Source organism: Corvus hawaiiensis, chromosome 8 (assembly GCF_020740725.1).
Source record: "Corvus hawaiiensis isolate bCorHaw1 chromosome 8, bCorHaw1.pri.cur, whole genome shotgun sequence".
Taxonomy (NCBI): domain Eukaryota; kingdom Metazoa; phylum Chordata; class Aves; order Passeriformes; family Corvidae; genus Corvus; species Corvus hawaiiensis.
Window position 1 is genome coordinate 2,324,218 of NC_063220.1, and position 12,402 is coordinate 2,336,619.

At 41.8% G+C, this 12,402-nt stretch overlaps 1 long non-coding RNA gene across 1 annotated transcript; it reads right to left on the reverse strand.

The window, feature by feature from the left end:
* Window positions 1-1,802: 1,802 nt before the first annotated feature.
* On the reverse strand, window positions 1,803-11,131 carry LOC125329074. Its single transcript, XR_007205035.1, has 2 exons — window positions 10,739-11,131; window positions 1,803-2,697 (listed from the first exon to the last, which is right to left on the reverse strand). It is a non-coding gene; the product is annotated as an uncharacterized LOC125329074 (long non-coding RNA).
* Between the last annotated feature and the right edge of the window lie 1,271 nt (window positions 11,132-12,402).

Genomic DNA, 12,402 nt, shown 5'->3' on the forward strand with positions numbered 1-12,402 from the left:
ACCTGAGTGCAAAAGAAAGGAACAAAACAGAGCAGATTCGCTCAACAAAAAAATAGAAACTTTCACTCGAAATTCCAGGCATGACTGCTCTTGTGCTGCTGCAACAGTATATGAAATGCGAGCTCCAGGTCTGCCAGCACCAAGAGGATTTCAATATCACAAGCCCTAATGATTTCTATTGCCTCATTGTAGCATCCTCTGAAAGAAAACACCGCGCTGGATCAATGCAGTCATTGACTGACTCAGTGTATGGATAAGTGATGCACATTAATACAGCCTGCATTGAACTGGAGTGGTCCTCGGAATTACAACGAAAGGTATAACAATGCAATCTTCCCTTTAACCTGAGCAAGAGCTGCATTGACTTTTCCAGCTCTGTTTTCCAGCAGGCTCTGCCAGCTCTGTTGCAAGGCAGCCTGGCCAGCCCCCAGCACCTCTGCCCAAAACAGGGAGCAGCGTTAGGTGAGTCAACCCTCCAACACAGCCCAGCACAGCAGACAGCTGCACCATTTAAAAGCACTTTGCACTCTAAAGCATCTCTGTGAGCTCACTGATCTATAGGTTCTTCATATATACCCTTAAAAATCTTGCTGGAGGTGGTGAGAGATCGGAATTGATATCTTCATTTGATAGATGGGCAACAAGATTAAACAGCAAACCAAAGGCTGCACAGCCTTTTGTACCACGAGGTCTTAAACTGGAATCCTATTCTGAGGCTGGGATGGATATAGGATTTTCTCCTGAGCTATAAAACTCCTCTTTCTCTCCACCACCCTGAACTTGCCTGTAGCACAGAACTATTCTGCAACAGCACAGCTTCCTTTTTTTCATGTGTTTTTTTAAGAACTGACCCAGTATCACCTCTGGAACACAGAAACTCAGCCAGACCATCAAGTCCTGCTTTCTGGCACAGCAGAGCGAGGGGATTACAGAATAACACTCAGGCTGTACAATTAAATTATAGATGCCATGCCCTGCTCCATGTGCTGCAGGAGAGATCTTGTGCAGCTGAGGGCTGAGCTGGGTCCTACATGTTCCACACTTTTATTTCCAGGGAAAAGTGACCAGGAGGAGGAAATCCCAAGGCTCAATAAAATTAACACTGGAATTCACTAGTGCCCAGAGGCCAATGGCAACCCACAGGGCTTGGATGGATCCCTAGGAAACAATAATTCATCCAGCCAGGATAAATAGCCAGAATAAACAAATGGAGCCCCAAATATAATTTTTAAAAGAAATGAAGCCCTACATACCTACCTTCCAAATGTTCATCTTCAACTTTCATTAATTCAGTGTTTGGTCCCACTTTTTTTACACAAAAAATAAAGCAAAACCTAACTCTTATCCTGGGGATGATTATAAAGAGAAATATGAGGAAACTTACAGAGTTTAGGCTTTCACAATGCAGAATTTTAGAAAATTGTGCTTTTAAGTTGCATTTTTGGATGTTGGTTTGGTATATTTCAACAGAGAAACTTTCTGTCTAAAGAGCTGAGAGAGCAAATTTGCAGGGTAAGATCAAAATGTTTACCCATGATACAACTACTGAAACTTTTACTGCTGTAGAATTTCTTATTTTGTGTATTTATCTTCCATATTTGTTGCTGATGCCATTTGGAAAATAATTAATAGGTAAAGTCCTCAAAGTAGGGTTAAACTTTAGACATTTAAAAAGTACTTTTGAGTAATTTAGTTTAAAAAAATGATTTTTTTTTCCTTTTCCTTGGTTTTCTAACAGAGAAAACTGGTCAGTCATGACTCATTTTTACCATTCAGTTGATTCAGCATGGACTGATTCAAAATTTAAAGCTGGAAGACCTTTTTATTTTTGATGCCACAAAAAGTCTACCAAGTTTAAGCAAAAAATACAAGACGTAACAGTGAGTTAGAAATAAAAACAACCTCTTTCCCTGTGTGAACTTCTTTAGCATAGAGTCCTGGCAAGTCTTTGGGAAATCCTGTTTTCATGTAGGTACTGTGAGCCAGAGATTTATCAAGTAACACAATCCACACAGTACAAACTTCAGCTCCATTATTCTTTCTAAGGAATGCTGAGAAATAATTTATCATGATCTCAGCTCTAAAAGCTTTTAATTCTTAAAAAAAGTCTCCTCACATCCTTTAATTTTTTACTTGATGTCATTTCAGAAGTTCTCAGTCATCATTTCCCGGTTATTAGCAGCTCTCAAATGAGACAAAGTGGTACCTACAAGGGTATAATACAGGTAAAAATCATATATTTAAAATTAAAGATCTATTTTTCATGTTTGCTTCTATATCTTCCTTCACAATGAAAAGAAATCCCAAATACCTGTTGTTAAACACTCTGGACAGACATGTGGAAAACTTTTTGAAGATTTTAATTCAAACCCCTAATTAAAAAAGTTCACCAATGTTTTCATGTCTGCGACTACCAACATTTTTTCTTTTCCCATGCAAGAATTTCACTGAACATCACGGGTCAATCAAGTGTTTCAGTCTCTGGAGAAAGTGGAAGAAATCACTTGAAAATGGCTGGAAAAAATCTTGGTTCCAGAAGGAGTTTTGAAAAGGTGGACTCAAGGTCAGCAAAGTGCTAAACGCTGTTCCCGACTCCCGCCGATCCCTTGGCGATCCCGCTCCAGCAGAAGCGGATTGGAACGAGCTGAGCTGCCGGGCTCCAGGATGCCTTGTCATGACCACGGTGCATCTGTTGGACTTGCAAAAAAAAAAAAAAGGATATTTTAGGGGAAGCCAAAGCACTCTTGTTTACACAGCCTGCAAGCGGAAGAACAGATGCTCGATGCCTTAAAAGTTATAAATACCTTTGCTGTGGTTTAAGTCATAAAGATGCATCTACACGTATTTTTTTTAATCATTCCCAATTTCCCTTGGAGACCTGAAGAGCTGGGAAACTTTTCTGTCTAATTGGAGGAAATAGAAGCCTTCATACGATAAAACTATTTAAAAACAGGAATTAACCATGGAACAAAAGCATTTCTGAGTTGGGTTAGTCTGATTTTGCTATGAATTAAGCACAATGACCAAATTCCTGGATGTTGGAGTGGTTTGGAGGTGACTCTTCTGTCAAGAAAATAAATATCATTATTGACCTGAATCCCAATAAAATGACATTCTCATGTTCCAAGCAGTCATTTTTTTATTAAGAATAAGTTTGTGCAGGTAGAATTGATTATAAAAGAGAAAAGCTCTTGGGATCCCCTGCGCTGACATTAAGCTCCACAAGCTCCTAGAAAAGCTAAACAAACTGTCCAAGCTTGGGAGGCTTTGTGCAGGATAGGGATGCTGGGAAAAAGGGAGAAGAGGATTTTTAGGTTTTGAAAAATATCTTCCAAAAAGATCAGCTCTTAAAGCACCTGTGGAATTCCTTAGCTAGAAAGAGGTTTATTTTCACGTTTTTTCCCCTCTATGAATAGATTTCTTAATTTGATATATTCAGACCTAGTTCAGAGTATTTTAGACTGCAGTAGTTGACCTTGCAAGTACTTGATTGCACTAAAACTCTGATTTTAACACCAACTTACCTTCTTTTTTAATTTCAAGGTGGTTTTTTTCTTCTGTAGATGATCAAAGGTGAAGTCATATACATGAGATCATTTGAAGAGAAAAGATTAAATTTTTAAAATATGATTTTAATGTATAATAACAATTTTCATCAGGGATCAATCAATATATTTATTTTTGCATACATTTATAATATGTTTTCTAGACCCACACTGTAGCCTTCAACAATAATTTCAGAATTTTTGTCCCTGACAATTTCAGACAAAGTTCCAGAATATATTAAGAGAATCAAATACAAGAAAATTCATTTTTGACCAAAATTTTTCCTGTACAAATCCATTTATGGTTTAATTAATTGCAGTCGCTGGGATTTACCACATGAAAAACGGGGGGGGGGGGGGGGGGATAATCAAAAGAATAAATTCACATTACTGTGTTTTATAACTATGCATTGTAATTTAGTAAAATTATTTAGTAAAATGGAGCAAATTTGATGCTTTCCCTTTTAGAAATACTAAAAATCACTTCGAGAAGACTGGAAAAATTTGGGCAATAACTCCCTAACAGCTGTACCTGTGCAACCCATTCTGTGCTCACCAACAGCTTCCATATTTCTACAGATTTTTTATATAACAAGATTACAACAGCCATGAAGTCACCTTAAGCTTTTCAATTTGTATGGATTTCTCCTAAAAATAGTTGTTGGATGCATGAATTACTTGGTGGAATGCCATAACTGCTTATGCAAAGGCCAGGCTGGATGACCATAATAGTCCCTATTGGTCTTCAAATCCAGGAGTCAATTAATAGGTGGATCTGATATAATTTGCTTGTTTTCATGGATCCACTTGAGATTAAATAGAAATGGCCAAGCTTTAATTATTTTAACATCTGATATTTGTCAAGCAAATGACTTCAAAACCAAACCATGACTTTCCATCCTGGTGAAAATGTTTAATTGCAGTAACTACTGGTAAAATTAGTTCAGTCTGGTCTCCAATGCTTTTGGTTAGTGTTAAATACTGACACGGCTGTTTATTATCCTGCCAGGTTCCAGTGCTCAGGAACATTTCCCAGTTCCATCCAGAAAATCCTGCTCTCACCTCCAAGAGAGGCAGCAAAAGCATCTACCTGTGCCTGTGATCTAGGAAGTGTTTCCAAAGAGCTAGAGAGTAATAAATTTCATTATTATGGATGCAAAACCTTTCAGAAGAGCTAAAACCATGGATTTCTGCACGAGTTTTAGAGCCTTTTCTAAAAACCCTCAGAACAATAGCTCAAAGTTAATAAAAAAGTAAATGAAGGCATTTAGGTTGAATATTAGAAAAAATTTCTTCATTGAAAGGGTTGCCAAGCATTGGAACAGGCTGCTCAGGGAACTGGTAGAGCCTTCATCTCTGGGAGCATTCAAAATTCATGTGGATGTGGCACTTGGGGACATGGGTGAGTGGTGACCTTGGCGGTGCTGGGGAATGGTGGGACTCAGGGATCTTAGAGGTCTTTTCCAACCTTAAATTCCAACCTCTATAATTCCAAGCTCTATAATTCCATGGTTATTGACAGATTACCTTTCTACTGAAGACCTGACAATTAATTATTCAGTATCTTATTTTCATGGAGAAGACTTTAGAACTAATATATTTTCATGTCTTCTTCCATCCGTTTTGCCTTCTGCTTCCACAGATTTCGTCAGTAAAATTATTTCACCTCGCAAAGATACTTTTGGAAGTGGACTGGCAGTGAGCTAAGCCAAGAAATAGATGAAGTCAGATGAAAATATTACAAAAAGCAGTGTTATTTAAAGTTTCACTTACGGCTATTAATTTGAGTGTGACTCCAACGAGCTGAGGTAACAATATTGGTTTTTTTGGTCATACTGTACCTTTTCTTCATGACAGGAAAAAGTTCTTCTGGAATTGCTCTAGCACTGAAAAGGCTAGCAGTAGTGAGGTGAAATACAGCAGGAAAATAACATCCGGCCAAACAACCTCTGACTGAACACCATGACAAAAAGTTTGGCTGGATTTCACCTAAGTCACATCTGTAAAAATTCACACATTCCCACATCAGGAATGTATAACTCACCCCACTCTGACTTTCACTTATGTGGGAAGGCTAAAAGCTCATTGAAATGCACAGACTGATACAAATGTAGGGATTCTACAAACCCTAAATTCTGAATTCTGCAAAGGGAATTCTACAAAGACCAACCACGCCCAAATAGCTGCCTCAAAGTGTGAACATTCATGTGCTGATGAGGAGTAAACTCTAACCTATCCAACAACCCAAAATGGGCAGGGCTAATGGTTGGACTTGACAATCTTAGAGAACTTTTCCAACCTAAATTATTCCATGATTCTAAGTCATGATGCGAGTTAATTAAGCTCATTTATATCTGGGTAGAACTGAACAAAATTAAGTGTGAGCATTTTAGGATCGCAGAAAAAAAAGTTGTGTTCGTCCAAATATGAGAAAACTTAATTAGGGGTTTTATAGATAAATTAAAATGCATCTAATTTAGAACTCTACAAACATATCAAAGTGTTTACGAGCAGAGCTAAGGTTGCAGATACCACGTTGTCTTGAGAACTTCTCTCGGTGGAGATTTGAGCAGAAGCTACTCCTAAGAGCTCATATTTGTTTCTTTCTAGGACAACACACACACCCTGGTAGAAAGGTGTATTCAAATGCAAAACGCACTCCAGGCTGATAGTTCTGATCTCCTTTAATCTTCCTCTCTTGATTAACAGTAAGGGCTTCTGTGAAGGACAATTGACGTGGTGCAATAGGTCGCCTTTTGGTCTCAACCTTGGCAGTGTAATCAGATACCTGGCAAGCTTAATAGAGGTCAGTTAATGCAAAGATTAAAATTAACTGGAAGTCAATAAGGGAATAATAAAGGAAAATGATCACCCTGTTGCTCCTATTTTGTAAAAGTAAACCTCACATTGCAGGCCAGGAGTTAAAAAAAAATGGAGTGGCAGGCGATCCAACAGGCCTTCAAAAGCCCTCCAGCAAACAATTTAATGATTTCAGGTACCCTTTTAAACTAAGTGGCCAATCACTGTTAAATCCTTTGGTATTCATTGTAATAACACTGATCATGATGAACTCTTTTGGTATTAATGTGGATGTAATATATACCTTTTTAATTATAGAACAAGAAAATCCAATTACCCCTTTGCCTCATCAAAGTTCTTTGCTAGCCGCGACTATTTAAACACACGTTATGAAACATTCAGGCTGAGGGAGGTTTCCGAGCAAAGCAAGGGCCAAATCCTGCCACGTGCTGACCACTCCTAACTGGCAGGAATTCTGGGAGGAGGTCAGTGCGCCAAGCACCTCCTGCTCTTTGCAGGATTGGGCCTTGAGAGTGCATAGAGAGACAGAGGATGCACTGATCAGCTTTGGGAAGATCCTGATTAGAAAGGCAGAAAGAATTCGTTTCTACAATGAAGCAGAACCTGCCCTGAACAGTTAAAATTATCACTAATTGGGACAAAATTTACTCTGTAGATGGGGGAGGAATAAATGATGGGCTGAGCAAACTACTTTGTTTTATTCCATGTACCACAGGCTGAAGTCTCCACGTTCAGTTCCTATTCTCTGGGAAAACTTTGAATATAGGCTGGATATAGTGTTTAAAATTTAACTACTGGGAGATAGAAGAAGAAAAATTCAAGTTCTAGAGTGAAGTCCTTTTGACCTGATCCTGTATTATAAATAAAGGCAACTTCACAAATGTGTAATCACAGAGTGTATCAGTCAGGTCCCATAAGCAGTGGGAGTCAACCTTTCGGGAGGATGAGGTCAGCCCATACTCAGTGACGCCACTTCATTTGTTAATCAAAAACAGGGAGGTTTTCTCAAATACATTTATTGTTGTCTCTTCCTAGAAATTGGCCAAGCAACCTTATGTCAAAGAATTTAATTTCTTAATTTTTTTTTTTTTTTTGGCCACCCTGTTAGTTGAGTCCCACAAAAGCAAAATCTGCCAGAACACTTCCAGGAGAACTTCATAACCATTCAAAGAATCCAAAATATTGCAGAGCACTGCTATTGAAGGGAACCTACGAGATATCTTCTCCTATTCCAGTTTAAAAGTACCACAAAATCACACTCAAAATTTTTATGACACCTCTGGCAGATTAATCTCAGCACAGCTGTCCCAAAGCTGAGCTATAGCAGAGGTAGCAAAGCTCAGTGTTTGCACGTAGGAGTAGAATCGGAGTAGGGACCAGGGGAGCTACAGACCACTGTGGTATATAAAGATACTTAAACAACAAATGCTTTTACAGCAAAATGGCTCTGTAATCATGTCAGACTTCAATTTGTAAGATATCACTGAACATTTACAAGATAATTGCCCCATTTCTATAGCTCCATTGCTACTACAACCAGTTCATCACTAAGGGAACATTCAGAAGGAACAAAACCAAGCATTCACAATCCTTTAATGCTACATGAGACAGTATAGGATTAATAAAGATATTTTAAATGCATTAAATGTTGCTCTTTCTTTAAAAAATTACATTATAAAAACCTTTCTTAAACATTATTTGAATAAAGTCTCATTACTCACAGTCCAGAGAAGTTCATTAGGAGAAGATCACTTTGGAAAGCATTCAACTAACTAGCCTTTCTTCTCAGCAGTGAATTACATTAGCTACTTCCTAGTTATTTAAATCTTGAAATAAAAGATGTAAACGCTACACTGACATCTTAAGATCATTGGTAAGGCAGGTCTTGCATGCACAAAAATGCCCAGCTGGTCCAGAGATAAAACAGATTGATAATTAGTTGCAAAATGTAGCATTTCATCAGGAATATTTTGAATAATCCAATTTATCTTTGTCAGATATGCGGCACATATTTTTCCTTTGGAGACTCTTTGTTCTTTAACATAACATTATAATTTCAGCCTCCTAATTAATGCGCTCGTCAGTCGGCCCTGCCTTGAAGTCCCACCGCCGATTGGGGGCCGGCGGGCCTGTGTGGAGGGAAGGTGGCTGCCCTGAGCCACACGCCACCACTGGCTCCCGCTGCCTCCCACCACCCTACTGGGGCCCAACTGGTTTGATACGGGCGAGATCAAAGCCTGCGGCTGGGAGGGAGGAGGGCCTGGCTCTGCCGGCTGCTCCGCGCCAGCGGGGCCCGCGGAGCAGCTGGGATTGCTCTTCGCTCTCCAACAGGCTCCCAGTGCCTCGGCTCCCTCATTAACTCATGGAAAATCGTCCTGGCCACACTCGCTGCCCACACGGATCCAGTGGTGTGGGGGTCCCACAGCTGCCTCTCCCGCCTTTGCTGTGATCGCCCCTGAAGCTGTGGGTGGTTGGTGAGGGATGCCCGTCTTTACCAGGTGGTTGAGAGTGGCCTGAGTGGCACAGGAGGGGACGTGAACACCCCTGACAGTGCTCCCAAGGCCACCCCATTGGTTTGCACAAGGCAGTTCCAACCTCACACGCTGGTATCACCTCTCTTGTAACCTCACGAAAGGGGGATTCTGTGTTTGCACAGCTCGGAGAAGCTCCTTACCACTTGTGGTGGGAACAGTGGTGCTTCTCACAGGAGCACAGCATCTTCCACACCTCCAGCTGGATGGGCACAGGGCAGAGCTGAGGTAAAACCAGCTGGCCAGGTACCTCCTACCCTTCCTTCCACTGGCTCCTTTGCCTGAGAGAGGGGTGCCATGGCAGAAACAGCAGTGCAAAGACCACTTGAGCCCACTGCAATCCCAGTTAAACCCCCACTGTCTTTCACAGCTCCAAACTCCACCCCTGACACATCTCAGGGTATTTTTTAAGGAAACAACCAGCACAGAGTTCAGATTTACTTCAGAGGTACCAGACACCAATGGGCTGCTTTTGCAGAACCACCCTTGGGACAATCCTGCCCAGCACAACCTCATTCCCCTGCCCAGATCTGCACATGCTGCCCTGTCAGAGAACAGCTTAGAAACACAGGGAAGTTTCCAGCCACATTTTAACAAAGCGGTTGTCTCAGGAGCAATAAAATAACCAAACATCTCACCTGGCAGAGAGAAGGCTGGAAGGTTTTCCATTGTGTTTTGCAATAAAACATTGTAATTCCTCCTCTGCCTCAGGATTCAAGTCCTCATTGACCTTGTGGAAGGAGGTGCAAAGTGCCCCTGGGTCAGTGTGGCTCTGCCTGAGCTGATCAAGCATTTGTGACCTGCAACAACAACAATTTGTCCCCACCCCAGGTGCTTCAAACATTGATCACCCTGTTGGCTTTACCTTGTGCACTTCGTTCACTTGGTGCTTCTTCACATGCAATGCTTTGACTTTTCAAATTTCAGTTAATATTTAGGAAAATAAAATAATTTGGAGACCTAGATTGAAGTTATGTGTGAGTTCTTTGCCAAACTCTCTTCAATAAGAGATGGAAGTCATGTAGCCTTATCAGCCTGCACCTCTGATATGATAATGATATCTGTACCACCCAGAAAGTAGGTCACAGTAATTCTTAGCAGTTTTTGTAACCTACTCAGGGACTACAAGGCCAGCTATTCTAAAGATAATTCTGAATTTCTTTAATAAGATTTTATTGGATTCAGATAATTGATCCGATTATTGAAACCTGGGGAAAGTGCTATTGACCTGAATATATACATCAGTAATTCTTTTTAAAATGAATTTAGGTCATCACAAAGTTATTGCCTCTGCTTAATGTCAGGCAAGGTGCTCACTACAGGCCTGGCAAACAGACACAGCTCCCGTGGTCCTGTCCTTCCCAAAATACGTGGGAAGCTCCTTCCTCCTGCCCTCAAGAGGGGTTGAGGGACTTGAAGTCTGAGTTAAGCACTTTGGGACTGGTCTGACTTTCACAATGAGAATCATATCTTTTGATTTCTTTAATTTTTTTTCCCTTGTCTCTCTTTCAAGTAAGCATCAGCAGATATCCAGAGCTCTGCAGTTGCCTCCCATCTTCCCTGCCTGTGGCAGGGGTTGGAATGAGGTGGTTTTTAAGGTCCCTTCCAACCCAAACCAGCCTGTGATTCTGCAATTTCATTTCTAGTACTGCAACTTTTCTGATCATCCAGTTCCAGACAACTCCATTTTCCATCTTACTCTTTGCTTACTTTCCATACCATCATCTACACAATGCTATTTATTCCCACAGCAGCCCCCCCCAAGCAGCCTTTCCACACTCCTCTTGGAGAAGGAGAAATGACTCAGAAGTCATTTCTAATTACACCTCCTGTGTTACCCACCTTGCTCCCAGTCTATTGCAGTGTGGAGACACCAGTTCCATCTTTTGCAGACCAAGCAGATGTCCCTGGGAGGTGACAAGGAGAGTTTCAGAGCAGAGGATCCATGGCCATACTGCCCCAGGCAGGTGGAAGAGCTCTGGCTGTGCTTCCTTTCCCCCCTCACGGCCTCACACACACACACACACACGGATAAAAGCTTTTCCTAGGAAGGAAAAAATGCCATTTCCCACTTCTTGCAGTTGATCAGTCTCAGCTGAGGGTGGCTGGGCTGCTCTGAATGCCTGGGAGTGCCCCGCTGGCCAGGCTGCTGCTTCCCCCCTTTCCCTGCACTAACACAACGCGCTTGATGAGCTCTCCCACGCCAGACACGGCAGCGCCGGGTGAGATGGAAATGCACCCGGAGATAAAGCTGGGACAGCCTCATTCCCACTGCTCATACAGAAAGGGACCGAAATTATCTGTACAGCCGAGCCTGGACCTGCCTCTGTCATCCCCGATCAGTTCCCAGTGACTGACTTCCCACAAAATGCCGTGTTTCATTCAGGAGGAGATAGAAAAAAAGGCACATTTTTCTTATTTGTTATTTTTTGCACTCCTCAGCTGCACAGTTCTCAAAACAAAACTTATCCTTGACCTTACTCACCTCCCTTTTAACATGACTATGCAGAATATTTCTTTTTACTTGGATTTTGCTTTTTATACGTATTTTATTCTTTCTTTTGTACAAAGTCCAAGCCTCAGTCTTGCTACTTTAAGCATTTTTTCTTCAGATACTTTTTGTCCTGAAGCAAAAGACTTTTTTCCAGATAGTATAATTTTAGCCCATTAGCAGCTCCACGTTGGTGGTGGAATTACCCTTCCCCCCTCTACCATCCTCTTGGAATTGCTTGAAACACTGAAACCACAGAAAGATTTGTCTAAGTGGGTGCGAACACCAAGCTGGAATGTACAAAATAATTAACCAAATTCAGATTAAAGACACTTATCCAGGCTTATATTGCAAACCTTTGGATGTCACTCTCTAAAACATGGTCCTCAATGGTTTCACAGGCTGCATGGGAATTTGTCCCTCAGCTGCACATGGTGGTCATGGAGGAAATCTCTGCATGGGATCTGGGTGATGACAAGTGATGGAACTGGGATTGTTCAGCCTGGAGAAGAGAAGGCTCCAGGGAGATCTTAGAGACCTTTCCAGTGCCTAAAGGAGCTCCAGGAGAGCTGGAGATAGACTTGGAAGAAGAGATGGAGGGACAGAAAGAAGGGGAATGGCTTTAACCCAGAAGAAGGTAGATTTGGCTTGGATATTAGGAAGGAATTGTTCCCTCTGGGGAATGGCTTCAAACCACTGGGGTTAGATGGGATATTGGGCAGGAATTGTTCCCTGGCAGGGTGGGCAGGCCCTGGCACAGGGTGCCCAGAGCAGCTGGGGCTGCCCCTGGATCCCTGGCAGTGCCCAAGGCCAGGCTGGACATTGGGGCTGGGAGCAGCCTGGGACAGTGGAAGGTGTCCCTGCCCATGGCAGGGCTGGCACTGGGTGGGCTTTAAGGTCCCTTCCAACCCAACCCATTCCATGATTCTATGAAGTCCTATCCATGCTGGAGACCAGCTGGTGACCACCAACTGCAGAGCCAAAGCCATCCTTAAGTTCCACCAGAGCCTTATTC